Below are 22,323 nucleotides of genomic sequence, written 5' to 3' on the forward strand. Positions count from 1 at the left end.
CTATGCCTGTGGATCTCAACTGGTTTTACTTTATATTGGACATCAAGAGCCGACCCAACACAACACCAAAATTATTTATCACAGAAAATGAAACAAAAATGTCCTTCAATTAAACATTTGATGTATTCATATTACCATGAACTAAGAATATTCAAGATTTTGGAATTTAAATGTCTTGAATTTCATTTCAATTTGTGGTTTCATGCTCTTAGTGACCAATAATTTACAACACAAAACAAATTGTGGTCACAGATTATCACTGATTATCCTTCTAGCAACTGAATCTGTATTTAATGTAGTCTGGGTCATATTTTCTTGCAGAGTTTTGTTCATGGTTTTTGAGGATGAGGGCTTGTCACACCTACATGATGACAAAGGAAATCGACATGTTCCTTCTGAATGTTCATGTGCCCTAAAATCAACCCCATTCTACTGACAAGTGACATCAGACATTTTTGCATGAATTCAGTGGAGATTGCCTTTCACATAAATAATGGCAAGCACAATTCGGAGGTTGCATGTTCACTCTAAAATTTTAATTTTACTCTACTGACGGTTAGGTTTTCGGTTGGAGTTTGGGTTACATAATTTACACCTAAAAATACAAAACTGGAGCTCCCATGTGGCATACGTTCAACAACACTTCCAGCTTCAGCCACTGGATGCAGCGGTTAAAATTTTTGGTAAGCACAGACCGATTTCAGCAGCAAACATTTCGACCTACTGTCGCCAAATTCACATTGCAGTCAGTCTGCTCACACAACCTGTCCATGTTGGCACCTGTCTAAATCGGCTAGCTTCTGCTAAGTGAAATAGCAATTCTGAAGGAATTCTGGACCAATCGTCCATACAGAACTGTTTCAGTTCAGCCATAGTTAACACTATATAAATGTAACTTTCATTCGTTCATATTCTTAGGATGTCTGGTGTGAACGGTTCTCTTGAGGTCATTCTACAGCATCTCTGTTGGGATAAGTTCTGGACACTGAGTGGGCAACTTCAAGAGGTTGATTTTCTTTTTCTTTTTTAAGCCATTCTATATTGTATTTACTTGTTTAGGGTTTAGGGTCATTGTCCTGCTGCATCATCCAACTTCTACTGAACTTCAACCCTGAAATGATCCTGTTGGATATCTTGATAAACTTGGGAATTAATTTTTCCCTTGATGATAGCAAGCAGTCCAGGCCCTGAAGCAGCAAAGCAATGTTTTTGTTTGAAAGCAGCGGCTTTATTCCTGGTGTCCTGCAATGAAAACCATGCCTGTTTAATGTTTTCTGTATAGGAGACTCATAAACAGAGATGCTAACCAGTTTCAATGAATCCTTCAAGTCTTTATTTGTCACTCTAGGGTTCTGTTTTGATCTCAATGAGTATTCTGCGGTGTGCCCTTTGAGTCATCTTGACTGGGCTGGTTGCGACATCAACAAAATTCTGCAGTCAATATGGCCAATATATATTTAAAAAAACAAAAAAATATGGCCAATTAATACCAGACCAGCTTCCAAGATTGTCAAAATCACGGTGACTAATTAGTTATTTAACAGAGAGAGACTGGCTATACACTTGTCATTGTCATGTTCACAAATACATTTGATGAGGCAGCTGTCTTCGGTAATACTGTAATGGTTCAACTGCATGTTCTTGTGTATGGGTCGCACTTTTTTATGTATCTATTAAATCGTTTGACAGTCATTTTATTATTTGTGTCTGCATTCAACAACGTTACATAAGCACAATATAGCCTGTGTTTTCTACAGATTTTAAAGCAGCATATTGCATTCGACATTATGTGACTTGAAGAGTTAAAGGTCAAGTTATTTCCTCATCCCCAATAATAGGATACAAAGTGATATTTGTTCATTATCATACTTTGTCTAATTCTGTTGACAGTATGACTGATCTTCGATATGTGTCGATCTTGTCTCATTGTGAATTACGTACATTTCCCTCTTGAAAGAAGAATGACACGAAACCCATATAGGTATTTGTGGAGTGGAGGGGGGCGGGGCCGGGTCGGAATATCAGCGCCCGGTCCCCAATCGGCCTGATGAAGCGCGCGAGGGATAAAGGCGGCCGGTGACGATTGTTTGAGAGAGAGAGAATTACGGGCATGTCCGTCATGTGTGTTTGTTTATGTGTTTTTGAGTTTTCATTAAATTATTATTTATATTGACAAGCCGGTTCTTGCTTCCTCCTTGCCCATCCTTTAACTGTTTTACACTGGTGCCGAAACCCGGGAAGGAGGAGGGATACACCGTAGTAGAGTTCTCGCCACTACCGTCCACCCCAACGGAGCAGCCGTGGCCATCTGCCGGGGGACGAAGAGCCCAGCCGCCTGAACGAGGACGATGGCCGCCGACCGCGTGGGGAGAAGGGGCTCCTAGCCGACCGCCTGGAGCGGTCAGGGCCGCTGCCAGGGGCGCAGGAGTCGCCTACCGGCCGCTGAAACGCAACAGGGTTGAAGACCGCCGACCACGAGCAGGGAGGGGCTCACTGGCGACCGCCTGGAGCGAGAGGACCGCTGCCAGGGGCGGGGGAGACCTCTTCTGTTCCCCGAGAACGCGGTGGGGTGTTCCGTCCGCCAGGGGCTGGAGGACTGCCTCGGATCCGCCCGGAGAGGCGCGGCTGTCGTCCGTCGGAGTGTGGAGGAGTGGCCGAGGAACAAGCTGAGGCGTAACGGAGAACTGGCGAGTAAGAGTTTTTTGTTTTTTTTCATCTCTCTCTCTCCTCTCTCTCTCTCTCTCTCTCTCTCTCTCTCTCTCTCTCACTGTCGCTCTGCGTTGGCCTTTATCCTCTTTTAAATTTTACAGTTGTTTGGGGGGGTACTACACTGTTACAGGAAGTACCCCCCATTTTAATTATTTCTGTTTCCCTCCCCTTGTCCCCTCCCTCGTCCAGGTAGATGGGGATGACCTGCCGGCAGACAGCGCAGAAGGCGCGCCCTCCCCCAGGGAAAGGGGGGGGGGGATGTACGTCAGGCCGGGGGCTCCCCAGCCTGAGAGTAAGAGGGAGGAACGTGATACTACACACCGGTCCCGTATTAGGCTAATTATGCCTCCGTGAGGTTTAAAGGCTGACTGCAGAGGGCCGTGCGGGAGAGAGAGATCGTTAGCGGACATGTCCGTCGTGTGTGTTTATGTTGTCGTTTGAGTTTCTCATTAAAAATATGATTTATATCGTCAAGCCGGTTCTCGCCTCCTCCTTTCCATTGAAGAGCTTTACAGTATTAAAACGCTTAACATTTTACTTGATAAGATTGATAACATTGTGCAAACAGTTTAGCTTGATAACACTGTGAAAACAGTGTATGGTCATTCTACGACTATCATATAAGTCATATAATGCAAGTTATAACTATTTACATAAACATCTGGACTTGTGAAATAATGGAACATCTCCTTATGGTTCAACACACATCTACAAACAACATAGAATGTCAGTGTCAGTGATAGCTAGCAATTCCCATGCTATACTACACTTAATGTGTGCGCCAGAAGTGTGCATATTCTTTTATGTCAGATGAAGTTCAGTTGAGGTTTAGGCCAAAAGGAATGAATGATGTATTCAGAATGCACAAAAATAATACAATAATGTGTGTGTTATTAGTTAAAACAGATTGTGTTTGTTCATTATTGCAGCTTAAATCAAGATTAATACAATTTATACATAAATGCAGGTAATTCCAAAAGGTTTACATACTTATTCTTGCCACAGTTTTTAGTTGCATTTTATCATTTGTTTTAATTCAATTTCCCCTGATCAGCACAGCTCTGCAATCCACTGCTCTGTGCCATTCAGACTGTTATTAATTCATCATTAAGTGTGAGTTAACCCATTTACAGTCATTCTGCCACTAAAATCTCTCTGCACGAACCTACTTTGACTAAGACAGGATTAAGTTCTCACTGTCTCATTCAGGGAGAAGGAAAGGTGCGGAGGCGAGTGCTCTTATCGGCAATGATGCCTGTGCATTTCACTCAGCGCTGACAGCAGCGGAATTGGGGTAATTACACCCCTTTAAACCATGTGCACCCACTTCCCCCCCGTCAGGCCTGAATGTGGCCCCATTTGTTTGCTATGAAATATTAACTGCAGTCAGCTGCACACACGAGAGATGGTGGCCCCTCCTTGCCTCAGCACTCCCCATGCCACATGTCCGATGAAAGGTACGTCCCTGCCTTTACCAATTAGGACACAATAGCAGGTCTCCTGTGTGTCTGCTACACTTCCATGTCTCGCTCACTGCTTGTGCATCTGTGTGTCTCGTCTGATCAATGGAGAGAAAACAAGCAGTGTGAGGATGAAGCAAGATGAAGGGGTCAGAGGGGTGACAGCTAATTCCTGTCCTGAACACTTGCCATGGTCATTCAATTTCACTTAATCCTGTATAACATCTTAAAATGATTTTAAGAGTGTTCACCTATTCAAAGAGATTTTTTAAAGTGTTTTTACCTTGTACTATGATTATTATTATTATAATTTTTTGGTTGTTTATTTGTTCAACTATGCACATGATTCTTTCTAAACAATCACTTACAAATTGTCATATTAATGTTATTTATGTTATTTTGTTAATGTGGATGTTATATAATATTCATGTAGTATTATGCGTATGGGTGTATCGCATGAAAGAAAAAAAATGTGTGGTCATATTGCACCCCAAAATAAAATTATAATAAAAAAATAAAAAAATATTAAATAATAAAATTAAATAACAAAATTAAATAAAATTAAACATTTTGTTTACATAAAATGCAGCCCATTTTAGAACCATTAATATAATTTCCACTATGACATTTTTTTCATGACTATTCTCAGTAGCCTATTTTACTGTAATGTGGAAAAAAAGAAAAATAGACAAAATGATTTTAATTACTATAACCAGATATTGCATTTCATTTCTGTATAAATTTTTTTGTCTAATGCCTAATTATCATGAATATATTGTCACAATTCTAAAATTCTCAATGTCTTCATTTTTTTTATTGAATTATTTTATATTAAATTATTATACATAAAAAGTATTACTTCAACATGATTAAAATGATAAAATAAAATAAAAATGATAATGTAATTTTTTTACTCTTTTGATTTTATTGAGATATAAGACCAGGACATTTGTTCAAAAGATTAAATCACCCTTATTGTTATATTAATCAGGGTAATCCTACATTTACATTTATGCATTTGGCAGACGCTTTTATCCAAAGTGACTTACTTACTTCTGATTAACAGCCCTGTGCTTTAGCCACTACGCCACCACCACTCCACACATCTTGAGTTCAGAGAGAGACTACTGATACTAAACACACACACAATAGATTTATCCTGCATCAATTATTTAAAAAAATATTTAAAATAAAACTGCAAATACAAAATATATCTTAAGTGTTGATGGCCCAAAACTCATTTAATACATAATACATGATTTATAGTTAAGATGGTTTCTATTACTTTACTCATGTGTTTACATATCTGTGTGCATGTGTGTGGAGTGAGAAGTGTGCATGTTACTGCCAGCAGCTGAGAGTGCAGTCTTTCTCCCCGTCTGCGTGTGCAGTGCCACAGTGGGTCTCAGACGGTACAGAGGGCACACAGCCGGTAACAAACTCCCCACACTGCTGTCAGCCTGGTGACATGAGAAACACCAGGCCTGTGCTCAGTCACGTCTCAAATCGTCCTTCGCTTGCGGAGGTCCCAGATACCATGAATTCCCTGCCACTGTGAGAACCACAAACAAAATAAAAATAAAGAAAATCAGAGACCAGAATAGCCAGTATGGCTTGGGACACACTGCTACAGGCCATGTGAATACAGAGTAGCCAGTCCTTCATGGGTATACAGAGGGCCTATACTCAGTTATCAGTCACTAATGAGTTCTCACAATAGTTATGACATTTCACCATGGCCCTCTGTGCGGCATTATTGTGATCTCTCTCATGCAGGGTCACAAAGATAATGGGTACGTTTCAATGGGCAGATAGACATGAGAGTGAATAAATTATGGCAGAATTATCCCTTTAATTTACCTGATATGTGATTTCTATGCTAGTGGTTTACAATTAAGCTGATATGTTGTTGATGTGAAGAGCGTGTTTCTCAGGAAAGCCTTGCGGCTGCAACGAGGGGTGGCCGACAGCTGAGAGGAACACTTTCCCATGTCGTCAGGGGTCATGGGATCAGCCCGCAGGCCGTGCGGCAGTTGCTTTGTCCACACAAGGATGGCCTGTTTGTGGCTGCCAAACTACGCAGAGGGAGTGAGAAACAGAGAGCGAAAGAGAAAGAAAGAAAGAGAATGAAAGAGAAAGAAAGAGACTGCTTATATAGTGAGAGTCTTTCCCATACTGTATACATGCTTCAAGCCTGATGAATTGGGAACTGTGCCCTGGTGAGCACTAGGGATAAGCACAAGTAATTGTCTAATTGAGTACTCGTTCTGTTCCAGCTACCTGACTATTAAAAACACTACACGAATGTCACAAAGTGATGTTTCTTTGGCATTTTCCTGCCATGAGCAGTGCTGAATACTGTATTTTCCCTCAAAAATTTTCACCAAATCTTACAGTTACAATTAAGTCCATGGGTCGGGCGGAATTGTATGTTGTTGAAGTGTTGGATGAGAGAAAAAGACATGATTTACATTTACGCATTTGGCAGACGCTTTTATCCAAAGTGACTTACAGTGCAATTATTACAGGGACAATCCCCCCAGAGCAACCTGCCTTGCTCAAGGACACAATGGTGGTGGCCGTGGGGTTAGAACCTCTGACCTTCTGATTAACAGCGCTGTGTTTTAACCACTACGCCACCACCACACCAGCATCTATACTTTTGAAATCTATATGATGGCATCTATACTTTTGAAAACAAAGCCTAGTGTAGCACTAGCAATACTTGTAACATTTTTATTCTTATTGAATTCTCCTCTATTGATATTCGGTTCTTGTTGCAGTCATACAAACCAATGGATGAGGATCTGCTTTCATGGTGGAAAGGAACTGTGAAGCGGTACGAGAAACTCGGAAGCTTATCAGTGTGTATTTGTGTTAAATCTCTTAACAGGGGCACAGTGCCCAGACTAAAGGAGGACTGTTTTTGATCAGATTTTCAGAATGCAACATTAGCCAACTTTAAGTAATACATCTATTATTTCCCTTCCTCTTTTAAAAGGATATAGGCTTTCTTTAATAATCAACTCCTCCCCTCAGAGCATCAACACCTAAGAAAATTCTGGGGCCATATGCATAAAACAGCTTAGATTAAAATATTTGTCTTAAGTGTGTTAAAATTCTAAGAATGTCATAATTTTACTCTTATTGCTAGACTTAAAAATATGTGTTATTCATAAAGGTTCATAAGTCTTAAGACTTGGCCTCATGTCCTAAATTATGTAAGATTGCTGGAGAGGTATCCTAACCTAGTTAAGAGTAGGACGATGACTGTGTTCCGTGGAGACAACACACAATATCTACAATAAAGAAACAATGTGCTGGACTTATGATAGTAGAATTTGTGCAAATGCTTCATAGTTGAGCGAAATTAAATCCATCACTATAATTTTTTAATTGCAGCACATTTTGTTTACATTTAATGAATACATTGAAATTTGTTGTAAATTAAGCATTTAAAAAAATGTATACGCTACATGTCTAAACTTTCAGAGGGCTGCAACAGCTAATTAACACAAATAAGATATCACTTAAGTAATAAAAATCAATGATAAAAATTATTAATAATGAATTCAATTATGATTAGTTGAATATCTTTGTACTAGCACTGCAGCCTTTGTGACACTTTACAGTCGTAAAAACGTGATTCAAATTTTTTTATACTTAAGTCAAAGCTTAAGACAATTCTTAAGAGCATTTCTTATAAGTTTTATACATATGAGATACACACAAAATATGTACACATTTGTGTTATTGTGTTATTTTCCCTTTAAGCATTTTGTTCTAAGTGAATCAGTTTATAAATATGTATTTCTCTTTTACTGTCTGCAGTTTTGAAATGTTGAATATGTGATGACGTTTACATAAAGGAGAGAAAAAAATCATTCAGGATGTGTTCCTGCACACAGTATACCAAGGCCTAGGGTGCAAATACAAAGAGATTCATAGTGAGCTAATTAGTTAATAGCAGCATAACAGATGACGCAATTCTGAGAAGCATCATTAAAGTCACAAGTGATGAGAATGAGAGACTGCAAAGGCTGGGTCCCCTGCCCCGGTCAAACCCAAGATAGCAAATTGTATCCAACTCAAAGAAGATCCTGACAGAGAGGTGAGGGCTGTGAAAGAAACCACTTAAAAGAAAAATCAGAATGTTACTTTAAAGCAACTTACCAAAAGTGGGAAATCCCCGTAGAGTAAGCCATCCACATAACTGTCCATCCCAACCACAGATTGAACGTTCAAAGTCAGAAAGGTCTGGTATGGAGGGAATAGCAGAACACACCTATTTGAAATCAAAGACCAGCATGACTGTGAATGAAGAGAGGTGCAAAAGCAAGGAAATGCCCACCATAAACTCACGCAAAACTAAGAATGACTCCATTATCAAACTAATTGGAAGTAAAGCCTTGACACAATGTCATTTGAGCAGTTTAGCACTAAGAGCACTACTGGACACTGGCGCACAAGTCAGTAGGATCGATCGTGTCAGGAGAGAAAAGTACTTGACCAGTGTTGAACTGAGGCCACTTAACGAACTGCTTGGATGCAGTGATAACCTGGAAGTCTACGTTGTGAATGGAGACCCCATCCTGATTGACGGTTGGGCTATTATACTGTAACTGTCAACCTATTAGGAAATGAATGAAAAAGGCACAGTTACTGGTTAATGCTATACACACCATTGAGGATGACTGCGAGAACGGCAGGCTGAAGGTGGGCCAACATGACGTAGTGATCTCAGCAGAGCAGATGGCCTGGGTGAAATGCAGAATACCGAACATGGCCCAACTTGACTCAGGTAGACTTGTTTGAACCTCATGAGAGCAGTGTGCAACTGGTACAGTTGGACATTGGTGAGGGTCTACTGGAGGTGCACACCAAGGGTAGTCTATATGTGTCGATACCAATCGGGAACAATACCCAGAGCAACGTGATCATCCAGCATAGCACAGTAATTGGGACCTGAACAACTTGAGAGACCGGCACACATTGCAACGATCCAAAATGCAGCCACAATGGCAATCCCTTCATTATGGCACTTGCCGGTTGACCTGAGACATTTGTATGAGAGGCAGCAAGAGACTGTTAAGAGGATGCTTTAAGAAGAATCTGCCACATTTAGCCGAGGCACCAATGACATCGGGTGCATACCGAGTTTGAAACTGTAAATAAGCCTTAAGGATGACATCCCAGTGCAACGGGCATATTCAGCAGTATTCTGTGTCAGAAAAAAGATGGCAGCATGCGCCTTTGTGTCGACTATTGCCTTCTGAACCAGAAAACAGTTCCAGATAGACACATGTTGCCTAGGATTTAGGACTTAATTGACACATTCTGGGGTTATTCCAGGTTCAGTGTTCTAGACCAAGGGAAGGCATACCACCAGGGCTTCATTGCAGAGGGGTCCAGGTACAGGACGGCATTTATCACCCCCGGATCAGGATACCCGTTGGACTGTCAAATGCACCAGCGGCATTTCAACGTTGCATGGACAAGATGCTTCATTCATTCAGGGATGAATGCTGCATCCCCTACTTGGATGCCATCCTCTGCTATGCAAAATCCTTTGAAGAACATGTAGAGAGTCTGTGCCGCGTATTCATAGCTCTTCAACACCATGGTGTCAAGCTGAGACCTGAAAAAAGTCAGGTATGTGGGACATCTGGTATCAGGGGTGCAAAAGACTTGTAAGCTCTACGGTCACTCACCGGCAAAACACCACACACTGTTGGTGACATCAGGAGACTACTTGGCTTCCTCAGTTACTACAGAGCCTTCATTCAGGATTTCTCCTGAGTGGCAAAACCCTGTATGAGTTACTGCAGGCAAAACTTGGAACTCCACAAAATACACACAGTCAGATGAAAGTCAGGCCTTAGTCAAGGGTCCACATGTACACTCCAGAACCCCAGTGGATTGGACACATGAATAGCAGAAAAAAGAGGAAGAGTTGATCAACATGTTGGCAAGCACACCAGTGTTGGCATATCCAGATTTCAATTGGCAATTTACGCTCCACACCAACGTATCTGAAAAGGGCCTTGGGTCTGTCTTATATTAGTGGCAAGATGGAAAGTTGCGAGTTATTGGATATGGCTCCAGAATTCTGACGGTGACTGGAAATAACTATAGGCTGCATAGTGGAAAGCTCAAATTCTTAGTGTTAAAATGGGCAGTGTGTGAAAAGTTCAGGGACTACTTGTTCTTTGTGGAGGGTACAAATATATCCTTGTCATCATGGATCACATTACCAGGTTTGCGGAGGTGTACCCTAAGAAGAACAAGTCAAGACAAACTGTCGCTGAGTGCCTGTTTCAAGATTTCATTCCCTGCTTTGGTTACCCTGCCAAGCTTGACAATATAAATAATGGTTAAATGAAAAACTTAAACAAAAGACACAAACACACACATGACGGTCAGCTGCCTGTAAAAGATCTCTCTCTCTCTCTGTTGCACCACCATCCGCAGTTGGCCTTTGTCCCTCTCGGAGGCTTAATTAGTCTGATAAGGGACCGGGTGTGAATAATCACGACCAGGCCCCGCCCTCCACCCTATCACAATGTGGTAAAGGAACAAGTGTCAGATAACCCTGTCTATGTGGTTTATCCAGAGAACAAAGACAAAAAGAAAACAAGAACACTACCCTTACTGGTGAATGACTTATGTGTGGAGGCCCCTCCAATGCCTGCATAAGAAAGATAACATTTAACAGAAAACAAGCAGATAACATAGAGACTAAGACAGTGATATTTCTGCTAGAGACAGTGATGCAACAGACTTGGATGAGGAGTTGCTCAGAAGGATACTGGTTGAGAATACTGGACAGTTGCACAGGACAAGGAAGCAGTGACATACCTGAACATGTAACTGCAATAGAAGAACATGCCAAATACGGAGACTGGAGAGTTAAAATCAAGTTCCAGTCAGGGAAGAATCAAGGATATTGGAGAATTCATCAGAGAATGAACAAAATACTTACCTAATATCATCCGTTGAGAACCATCAAGGGAATGTGGAGAAGATGAATGCACTGGGCCAAAGTATGCAACAAGTGAAGCTGGGAGTCAAAGGGTAGAAAGTAAAGACCAAGACCGAATCTCACTTACAACACACTAGGTCAACCTGGGCTCCAACAATATCCAGCACTTAATGCAGTGAAAGCTTACCCTACACCACACATACCTGTCTGGGGCAGCCACCACATGCCACAAGCATTTTATCCAACACTATACACACCTTATACTCCGACCTTACATCTCACTGTACCTGTGTATTAATTGCAGATGTGAGATATGGTATAAGAGGTTAATCACTAGAGTTCCTTTTATTTTGTTAGGGAGAGTGTGATACACATAAAGTATGTACACATTTGTGTTATTGTGTTATTTTCCATTTAAGAGAATTGTTATAAGTATGTATTTCTCTTTTACTGTGTCCAGTTTTGGTATGTTGAATGTGTGATGATGCTTATATAAAGGAAAGAAATGGGAACTCTTATTTTTACATGTTCCTTTACAGGTTCTAGAGAGATTGTGGGCAAAGTAGAGTTAATGCACATGCTCTCCCTCATACCAATTGAGGAGCTGTAAAAGACGACGCGATTATTTTCTCATGTTTTTACAGGTATACTTCTCATCTGTTTGTCTAGTCCGTCTTAGCGGGGTCTGCAACACATACAGTCCCTGATTTTATCTAACTCTCACCTTCATACACTCACCTACATCCTGATCTTATTCCCCATCACCGAGACTGGTCATGCAGTAATGGTTGGTCCACCAGGCGCAAGATGATGAACCATGCAAGCAAACCCATGTGGCCACACATGCTGCTTCATGGTGGGGACTCCCAGTCATAAACACCTGACCGCTGTGCTTATGTGATAAAGGGTGGACGATAAGGCCTTCGTTAATGAGATTCACGGATGAAACTGAATGGAATTATTTCCTACCTTTCCAATTTCAGATGGAAACTGTTGCATTGTACAAACACTGGACAGGTATTCAATTGACTTAGCCCTTTTTGCATATCAGAACTTGAATAAATCCTCAGAGAAACCAAATCCATTTGAATTTCAACTAACATATCAACCATGCATCAACTGAGGCAACCAGTTTCCATTCAGCATTGTCAGAGCATCAGAATTACATAAAACTTTATCACCTCTCTTTTATTTACAGAAATACAACAGCAGAAATAACTCTAAAGGCCCCTGCACACTTCCAATGAACTCGAAGAATGAACAGAGATGTAATTTAGTTTTTGCATTTGTTTCGGTGGTTCGTAATATTTCGCCAGGGCGATCTTTCAGGAAAACTTCTTACCGGTGGCTAAACTACTTCTTACTGCCTGTCACGATTCCCCGTTGTCTGCTCAGTGTTTCTCCCCTGTCACCTGTCCTGAACTACACTTCCCATAATCCCCTGCCCTCATCACTGCCAGTGTCATTGTTCTCACCTGAGTTTAATTTAATCATCATCCCTGTGTATTTAAGCCCTGTTGTTTGTTCATTCGTTGTTGGTCGTTGTATGTTATGGTTGTCTTTGACTGTGTTCCTGCCGTGCCCTCCGTGGTTGTTTCTAGTGTTAAAATTTTTGTTATCCCCTCGTGGATGTTTTGTTTGTTCCCTGTGTTTTGATTTATTTTGTGTTCTTGTTTATTTAATAAAGAGCTGCATTTAGATCCTCACTCCTCGTCTGCCCTCGTCTGAATCCTAACACTGCCATTGGCCCATGTCATTGGTAGATGTGACCTAGAACTCCACCTACTTTGATGCTGGCAGTTAATTACCATTCAGTCAGGTATTTCAGTCAGCCATTCACCCTTCTAACTAAAGTAAGATGTGCCTATCATCATTCTTTCGTCTGTATTCTGCCCATTAACAATCTTTTATACACCAAACTTTGTAGTAGTATCAGTGTCATGATAAATTACAATAACAGAGTGTAACTGTTGCATATTATAGCTGTGTGTGGCCTTACTAGCACATTAGCGCCATGAATTCAGAATGTAAACAACACCGATTATGCATTTTAAATTGTATATATTTTGCTTTCAATCACAATCGAGTGGTTTACAAAAGCAACTCTTACTGATCTAGTGTGAATTTTACTCATAGAATGAGGCATGAAGTTGATAACACATTTGATGTCACATTAGTTAAGGTTATATACATGTAGTGCTGTGCATCCGCATTTTTACATGCACCGTGGTCGGTGTCTGAATGTTTACTCTATATGATAAGCAGTCTCTATCTTTCTTTTTCATTTTATTTCTTAATCTCTCTTTTGGTCTCTGTTTCCCAATCCCTCTGCGTAGTTTGGCAGCCACAAACAGGCCATCCTTGTGTGGACAAAGTAACTGCCGCACGGCCTGCGGGCTGATCCCATGAACCATGACGACATGGGAAAGTGTTCCTCTCAGCTGTCGGCCACCCCTCGTCCCATGAGGAATGAAGAAGAACTTCTCTGTGAGTGTTCTGGGGCCTTAATGGTGTATCGTAGTGTTAGGCCAAAAATATAATCTATGCTAAAGCTTGGTCAGCACATTGCAAGTGTGCAACCTACTTGCAACCTACTTAACATGTGCTGTAAACTAGATGTGTTATTGTTCAGGTAGCTTCACAAAAACCTGTTGACAGTTAAACTTACCTGCGCTTTAAGATTCTCTTCAAACTGTTGCTCCACTGTGACAGTATTTGACCTGAAAGAGATAACTGACCACAAAAGAAAAATTAAAAAGTAGTGTAAACAAGACATTTTAAGATGCTTGCAATGGGGCCCCTTGTGGCACGGCTGAAATATAATATAAACTGTAGAACCAAATCTACAAACATACTTTCACAAAACACATTATGTTTTAAAAAATATTTATAATATTATATTTAAATATTTAAGGATAATGCAAGTTTTAAAGTGCAATAAATTGGCCATTACAAAGCGTTTGCATTCATGTACTTGGTATGTTTTGGGACTTGAGAGTAGTTACAACTCTCAGCAGTTAACAAGAACTGGTATAAAGGAGATCAATGCAGAGGCCACTGTTTTTAGTTGAGACCCAGTCCTTTACTGTGGCCCCACAGCATGTGTGGTGTGGTTAAGGCCTGAGAATGACAGAGAACTACAAGAATATCCATGTTCTCTCCAATCAGCTTTCATTCTTTCTGTCTGTCTGTTTCTTTTCATCCACATTCTCGCTGGTGGTTTGAGTGTGGTCAGGGGGATTCTCAGAGCCCCTCTTTTCTGTCGCCTGCCAGTGCGTCTGGACCAGTGAGGAGAAGCATGGTTATTCTTGGCTTTTGCTGCTTTGTCGTTTGGCCACAGTTTCAAACCACTTCTTTTTTTCCCGTTATTTTTCAAACCAGTTTTCAAAGGGATGTTTTCTGAAACCTCATCCACATCAAACAGAACTGTACAAAATTCCACTTTGTGCTCAGCATGTCATTATTTCAACTCTAACAAGGTTCTTGTAATCTTAAAAAAAAGCTTACATTCCTTTGTATAAGTAGAAAGCTGTTCCATTTTTACTTCTTAAAGCGTTTGTGTTAAAATGTTCGTTTGAACATCCCGACCAGCCTGACATAGCAAAATGAACTCAACCAATAGAGTGAGTTTGGGTCAGAGATATCTGTTTGTCCTGCAATGGGGGGAGTGTTCAGAAAACACTAGTGCAGACACTGCTGCAGAAGTTGCATGTTTCAACTTTAAATTCTGTTTAAAATTGTGAGGTAATCATCAGTTGCTAAGGTGACTGAAGTTCTAGAGAAACACAGTTTGCCTTGACATAGATGTACCGTTCTTGGAGGAACTGTTGGTCATGTATTCTTCTCATTCAGAGCTACTTTACTGCAAACAATGACTCAGAGGTTTATGTGTCAGGCAGTAGAGCCATTGTATAGATTGAATGAGTCTGTTCCTAGTCTGGCAATCATGGAGTCTGATGCAATGGGAGAGGCAGGTTCTGTCAGGCAGGTCTGGACCTCCCGGCGCCTGGCTCGTCACATTGCCCAGGGGAATAGAAAAAACTTGGCTTTGACCAACAAACTGAGCTCCAAGGAGAAGGGAAGCACAGGTTTGGATGCTATTGGCTTTCTAATTTTCAGTGTTTTCTGCCACAGTCAATAACAGTCTATAAAACCCAACCACCAAATAGGTGTTAGCTAAAGCAAACATCACTGTTACTATTGCTCATTCTTAGTGTTAGGAATTTAAAGAAAACCCCTCACCCTAAGTATTCAATTTCAGTGTTTATCTTGCCCCGCACAATTTGTGCTACAAACATGCATGATACCTCAAATAATGCAGCTCGTTGAGGAGAGGTGTGCTATTAATTTGTCACCTATCAACCACCCAAAATATCCTAGCAACTGCTCCTTAGTTAACTGCATTGCAATGCACTTAAACCACTCAAAACACCTATGCAATATGCTAAAACCATTTAGAACACCTTAGCTAGCAACCATATAACAATATCATTGGTCATAGGTTGACACCAGTACACCTTATCAACTATAAAGCAATGAACTAAAAATTACTTGGAACACCTTAGCAACCATATAGCAACACCCTACCAACCACCCCAGAACACATTAGTAACTGCACAGCAATGTTGTAAAAAATCACACAGAACACTCTAGCAACAATATAGCAATGCACTAAAACAACTCAGAACAGTATTGTTTACCGTCAGGGACTATATCTTCTGGTGGAAGTATGGCATTTAATGATATTTCACTCAGAAATATTAATTTTAATAAACATTTGTGTCCTTAACACTTTTATAATGTGGTAACCATTTTATAAAAGCAATAAGGCAATATTGTGCCATATTGTGAATGTAGTTACGTCTGAAGGTTGTGCATAACAATGCCCCTCAGCCGTGAATTAATTTGCAATATAGTTCGGCCTCTATGGTTATCACTTGTCAATCATCACAATTGCTGGTGTCACGAACACCGGCGAGGGCGCCTCCACTCCCGGCCTTAGGAGATCGCACTCGCCCGAGTACTAACCGCCCTGACTACATTTCCCATTAGCTCGCACACCCAGGTCTGATTGTTCCCCAGCTGATACCCATTACCCCTGTCTATTTAACCGTGCTCGTGAATGTCTCCATTGCAAAGTCTAGTTAGCCCCGGCCACATTACTGAGCGTGTTTATTCCCAAGTATTGTTATCCTGTGTACCAACCTAGTCTGTTTTCCTCGACCACGATAGTTTGCCGCCTGCCTAGTTCGTCCCTGCCTGTTTACCGTTTACGATAGTTTGCTGCCTGCCCTGACCCACTGCCTGTCCTCGTTACGAGCCTGCCTGTTCTCTTCTCTCTCTGTTTGACTGTTTCCTGACCCTGCCTGTACGACCTGAGTTTGCACTTACCTAATAAACCGCATATGGATCCCAACCAGCCTGAGTCTTCATTTCAGCTGGATTCAGTCCCGTATTCTTTACACACATGGAATGAAAATGTAGAGGATTCACTCCTGCATTTAAATGTGGTTGTCAATCCCGAAACATTGTAGTGTTAACTTGTAGGGTGACCAGATTCCTTATTGTGGAAAATGGGACAGCCCCCTCCCAGCAAATATGAAACTGAAGTATCCTTACCTTGGCGCAGATCAGTGTGAAGTAGAGGGTGCATCCACATCTGTAACTGTTGTCACCTTGTACTTTTCGCTGGAAGCATTTCGCCAAAGCATTTACCGCAACGAGTGAACCGTAATTGAGTCTTGCAACGTTTATTCCTAGCATGTTATACTATTGTGGAGCGGAGGGGGGCGGGGCCGGTCGGAATATCGCGCGCCCGGTCCCCAATCAGCCTGATGAGGCGCGCGAGGGATAAGGGCGGCCGGTGACGATTGTTCGAGAGAGAGAGAATTACGGACATGTCCGTCATGTGTGTTTGTTTATGTGTTTTTGAGTTTAAGTTTCTCATTAAAATATAATTTATGTTGACAAGCCGGTTCTCGCCTCCTCCTTGCCCATCCTTCAACTGTGTTACATTGGTGCTGAAACCCGGGAAGGAGGAGGGATGCCCGTCGCAGAGTCCTCGACACTGCCGTCCACCCAGGGAGCGCCGCTGCCATCTGCCGGGTGACGGAGTAGCCCGACCGCCCGGATGCGGGGTACGGCCGTCGTCCGCGGGGCAAGTGGGGACTGGATACCCCGACCGCCTGGAGCGAGGAGCCGCTGTCGGGGCGGAGGAGTGCCCTGCCGTCCCCAGAGACGCGGAGGGGTCGAGGGAAGACCGCCGTCCGCGAGGGAGGAGGGAAGAAACTCTCCGACCGCCCGGAGCGGTAGAGCCGCTGCCAGGGGCGGAGGAGTGTCCCCATTTGCCGCCAGAAAAGCGGAGGCGCGTTCTACCCGCTGGGGGGTCGGCGGTTTCACTCCGGTTCGCCCGGTGTTGGAGCGGCTGTTGTCCGCCTGGGTGTGGGGGAGTGTTCGAGGACCACGCGACGGTACATCAGAGAACCGGTGAGTGAGCTTTTTCTCTCTCTCCTCTCTCTCTCCCTGTCGCACCGTGTTGGCCTTTTCCCGCACCTATTTTGTTTTGTTGTTGTTGTCTTCCCTCCTGTCTCCTCCCAGGGCGAGGAAGGCGGGGATGACCACGCGGACGCAAGATACACCCCGCCCCAGGGATAGGGGGTGTACGTCATGCCGGTGGCACCCGGCCTGAGATAACGCCGGGAGGAGTGTGGAGCGGAGGGGGCGGGCCGGTCGGAATATCAGCGCCCGGTCCCCAATCAGCCTGATGAGGCGCGCGAGGGATAAGGGCGGCCGGTGACGATTGTTCGAGAGAGAGAGAATTACGGACATGTCCGTCATGTGTGTTTGTTTATGTGTTTTTTAGTTTAAGTTTCTCATTAAAATATAATTTATGTTGACAAGCCGGTTCTCGCCTCCTCCTTGCCCATCCTTCAACTGTGTTACAACTATATATAACTGTTTCATGATAATGTTGTGGAATATCAATACTGTCATTGAGTGGGCCCCCCTCCAGCGAGGGCCCCTGTTACTCAGGTCCATCAATACCCCTGGTCAGACGCCTCTGCCTTATTGCTTAAATATAGCTCATGAAGATGTGTTGATTTTGTGTTTTCAGTGGTGTTATTCTCACAAAACATGTCAAGAAAATGTCCTATGTCATATTTAACCCCAAATATATATATATATATATATATTATTATTTTTTTTACCCCCAATTCCCATTACCGTAAATCAATATTTTACTTGCATTATTCCCATTGTTTCAATGATGATTCTCATAAATGTAACAGCTGTTTGTTTTACTGTATTACAGTAAAAAAAAGATGCTATTGTACATTGCAAGTGTTTTTTTTTTGTGTGTGTAAAACAAGCAGAAATGAAAGGCAGAACCAAAAGAGTACAACTATGGTGTATAAATACTTTCAAAATGATATAATATATATTTTGTTTCATTACAGTAATAAGAATTTCACAATGACCATATATTTTTTTTTGCATTGTGGTAATGACAATTGTGGGGTTAAATTTGTTTAACTGTCATGAAATTGTCCTGAAAATAATGTACTAATATTGTTGGATGCACTACTTAAATGGTACTTTTATTGTGTTTTGTTGTCTTTTCTATTCTATGTTCTAAAAACATATTTTTACTTTTTTATGTTCTGTCACTGTATGCTTGCATTGTGTGAAAAAGAGAAGTGTGAGCATAGTTGAAATAGCATAAGGGGGTGTAAATGATAACAAAGAGGCTCACTTTGGTATGTCGCATGGGTTAACCTTTTTATTATTATGTTAGCTGATTTGGTTTCAACTGCTACTTTTCTAAATGTTGTCAAACAACCTACCTCATCCCAATCATCTGAACTGAACCTCAGAAGAACATGCCTCTGAGCTCATATTTGAATTCATGATGATGATGATGATGTAAACACCCTTAAGCATCAACACAGTTACAGAGTGTGTGTACTGAGACCCAATGATCTCTTGCTTGTTTTTCCTGTGTCTTTTGAGTGTTATTCCACAGCTCAACCATGTGCTGGAACAGCTGGATCCTGCTGTGGCCAACGGCCGCTCTGCTTTATTACACCAGGGGAAGTGACATCAGCGGCCCAAGACAACAATAAAGGAGTCAAAATCACAGCAGCCGACTTGTGGGGCACATCAGGGCAGTCATTTTTCTATCTGAACTCCAAACACACCCAGCAGTTGCAGCTTCAGAGGATGTCATTAATCAAAGAATGTGTGCATTTGGAAAATATGATTGGTGTATTGTCTGTGTTGATAGACTTGTTTGTGAAAGGTTTTAGTTTTCCTAAAATACAGCACATATTTGTTGACATTAAAGGCTGAAAGAGGCATCAGCCTCTTTTTTCAATGAGAAACTGAGAATAATACATAGGAAAAAAAATGTAAGACTTAAATATGCCATATAGCATTTTATAAATTCAGTACATTACAATATGTTGTGCATCATAACAAAGAGTGATTGGATGTTACAAATTCTAAATATGTTTGCATATAAGTATATTCATACATGCAATGGCCCAAAAATATTTTAAAACAGTAACTATATATATATATATATATATATATATATATATATATATATATATATATATATAAAATTATTTAATTGCATTAAATAACAAAACATAAAAACCAAGTTGCATCTGTAAACCAATTATGCTAAATCTATTCTTAAAACTAACTTCAGGGAGTGCCATATACTTTTTAGTCTTATAATATATAAAATATAATTTGCAATTTTATCATTTTTAACCTAACAAACTTCTATTTTGTGTAATATTTTGCTTAAAATGTGTGTTTGTACTATAAAACTAAATATTTTGTTGTCTACTGCAATGACATTCAGACATTTTAAAATTTAGCTGAAGTGTCCAAAAAATGTGTGTATATATAAAAAGTAGAGTGGATCTAATATTATAGTGGACTTGTATTAGGCTGAGCACATGTGAGGAGAAGGCAGGACCTAGCTGACTGTCTCACTAGAGAATAGTGCCTCTTTTATGGGGCAGTCTGTGATTGTCCTTAGTTCCTGTTGTTCTATTTGTGACTCTGGTTGTCTCAAAGGTTTCCCACCAGATCGGATTGCTGCAGCACACAGCCTAGACAAAACTCCATTCAGCTTCTTACCAGGCCAACTTCTCCCACTCTCACCACCCTCTTTCCTGTAACCCTTCCCCTGTTGGGACCCAGCTGGAGAACAATGCGTCGTTACCTACAGTGCAGTGCGTCTGGGTGAGACAGAAACCAATCATCCCCAAAACTGCCTGGGAATTGGCTCCTCAAGGGACAAAGGAAGTGTGTGTGTTTCTCTATATGTTTTTGTGTGTTTGTGTTTGTCTGAAACACTGAGAGTAGGAGGAAGAGTTTGTATTGAATGTATATTTGTAAGGCAAACGCACTCCTTTAAAATGGTTGGTTCATTTTGGTGTGGTTTCTCAGTCCTGGTCAAATTTGAGGATGGTCCCTTCATTTGTTGTTCATGAGTTTGTGCTTCATTAACAAAAAAGTACCAAAAAGTACCAAGGTACAACTATGGTTTTTGAACTTGGTAATACCATGTTATTTTGGCCATATACCATGATAATACCAAACTTAGGTTTCTCATAATCTTAAAACCCTTTTGATCTGAAGGTTAATGCTTAAATTATTCAAATTAGTTTTGTAGGTATATATAATATAATATGATATAATAATATAATATAATATGAAAAAATAAAATCTAATAATATAATATAATATGAAAAATATAATATAAGAATATAATATATTATGAAAAAATATTATATAATATAATTGTGATGGTTTTGGTCACTTCATAATTTGCATTATTTTGATGATTTCACTGTTATTCTAAAAGGTTGGAAATGATAATAACAGAGAAGAAGAAGGTATTTCCAAACTTTTGACTAGGAGGCTGTATAAATCAAAGTACCTTATATCAGTATCTGATACCATTAATGTACCACTATAGGGCTCTTTTGGTTGACAGAGATGGTAAGCTCCAACCTACCAACGCCAGTTTGTTTGTAGAGTTGTGTGAATGATAACACCCAGAGTGCTGTTTCATACCACTGTCAACACAGGGTTCTCTCTGCCAGGAAAACAACCAGGACTTTCTTGTACTTTACTCATTCAAGAAAATAAATAACACACACTGTGCAGGTCCAACAAAGTCAGGGTATGTGCAGGGACTGGTTAAGCTGTTTCCATGTGGCATTAAGCAGCAGCCAGCTTCCATAAATAAGCAACACAATGTCATGAAAATAAAGTCTCCCAAAGAAAAATGTTTTGCTTTTTTCCCTTTTTTACTTGTGCTTACATTCCCTGGAGTGTGAAAAAGTTAAGTTTAATAACACCCTATGCCCATTTCTCTCATATTTTACCCTGTTTCTCAGGCTCATTGAAGGTCACTACAGAACCAGCTGCCCACTTCCTGTTCAGGAAGATTAGCAATTTTGCTTGCAGCTACAAACCGCTGATGACAGGCACAGAAGAGGTAGTATGTGCTGACATCAGTTGTATAAAAAATGTGAGTAGTGCTTGCCCATGAAAAGTAATTGACACAATGATACGGTGTTGTTTGTGGTTGCCAGGGTGTTTCTAAAGAGGTTGCTATGATGCTTGGAGTGGTGGTTGCTTACTAGCTGAAGGCAAAATAGCACATCCTCCAAATCTTTATGTTTTTTGTCCCTAGATAAGGCTTTGGTCCCTCATTAAATGTAAGTCTATGGTATATTTACCATCCAGCGCTAGGTCTGATCACTTAAAAAAACATGATTACACAGGAAATCGATATGTTGCTACCAAATGTTTCAGATACCCTGAAATAATTCGCCATCCTGCATCATACATATTTGCATTGATTTAAACATATTCATTTTTTCCTGTGGTATTACTGATGCGATGTGTTGCATGAGCAGCTCCACTGTAAAAAATACAACTTCAATTTTGTTAAAGAAACTTAAAAGTTGAACTAAAAGTTCTTTGAACACACCAATGTAGAAACAGTTTCTATTTAAAACAATCAAAAGTCAACTTTTATGCCATTTAAAGGTTGACTCAGAAATGCTTTCCTCATTAGAAAATGTGTAACTCCTCAAGACATGAATTTTGCAATATATGTAGGAAATCATGACCACTTATATT

General features: G+C 40.8%; 1 protein-coding gene across 1 annotated transcript in view; it reads right to left on the reverse strand.

Moving 5' to 3' along the window:
• The window catches only part of LOC127619914 (tumor protein D52-like), a 206,421-nt gene that overhangs the window by 79,000 nt on the left and 105,098 nt on the right, over nucleotides 1-22,323 (reverse strand). The gene's annotated exons all lie outside the window — the stretch shown is intronic.

The sequence above is a fragment of the Xyrauchen texanus genome, chromosome 26 (assembly GCF_025860055.1).
Source record: "Xyrauchen texanus isolate HMW12.3.18 chromosome 26, RBS_HiC_50CHRs, whole genome shotgun sequence".
Taxonomy (NCBI): Eukaryota; Metazoa; Chordata; class Actinopteri; order Cypriniformes; family Catostomidae; genus Xyrauchen; species Xyrauchen texanus.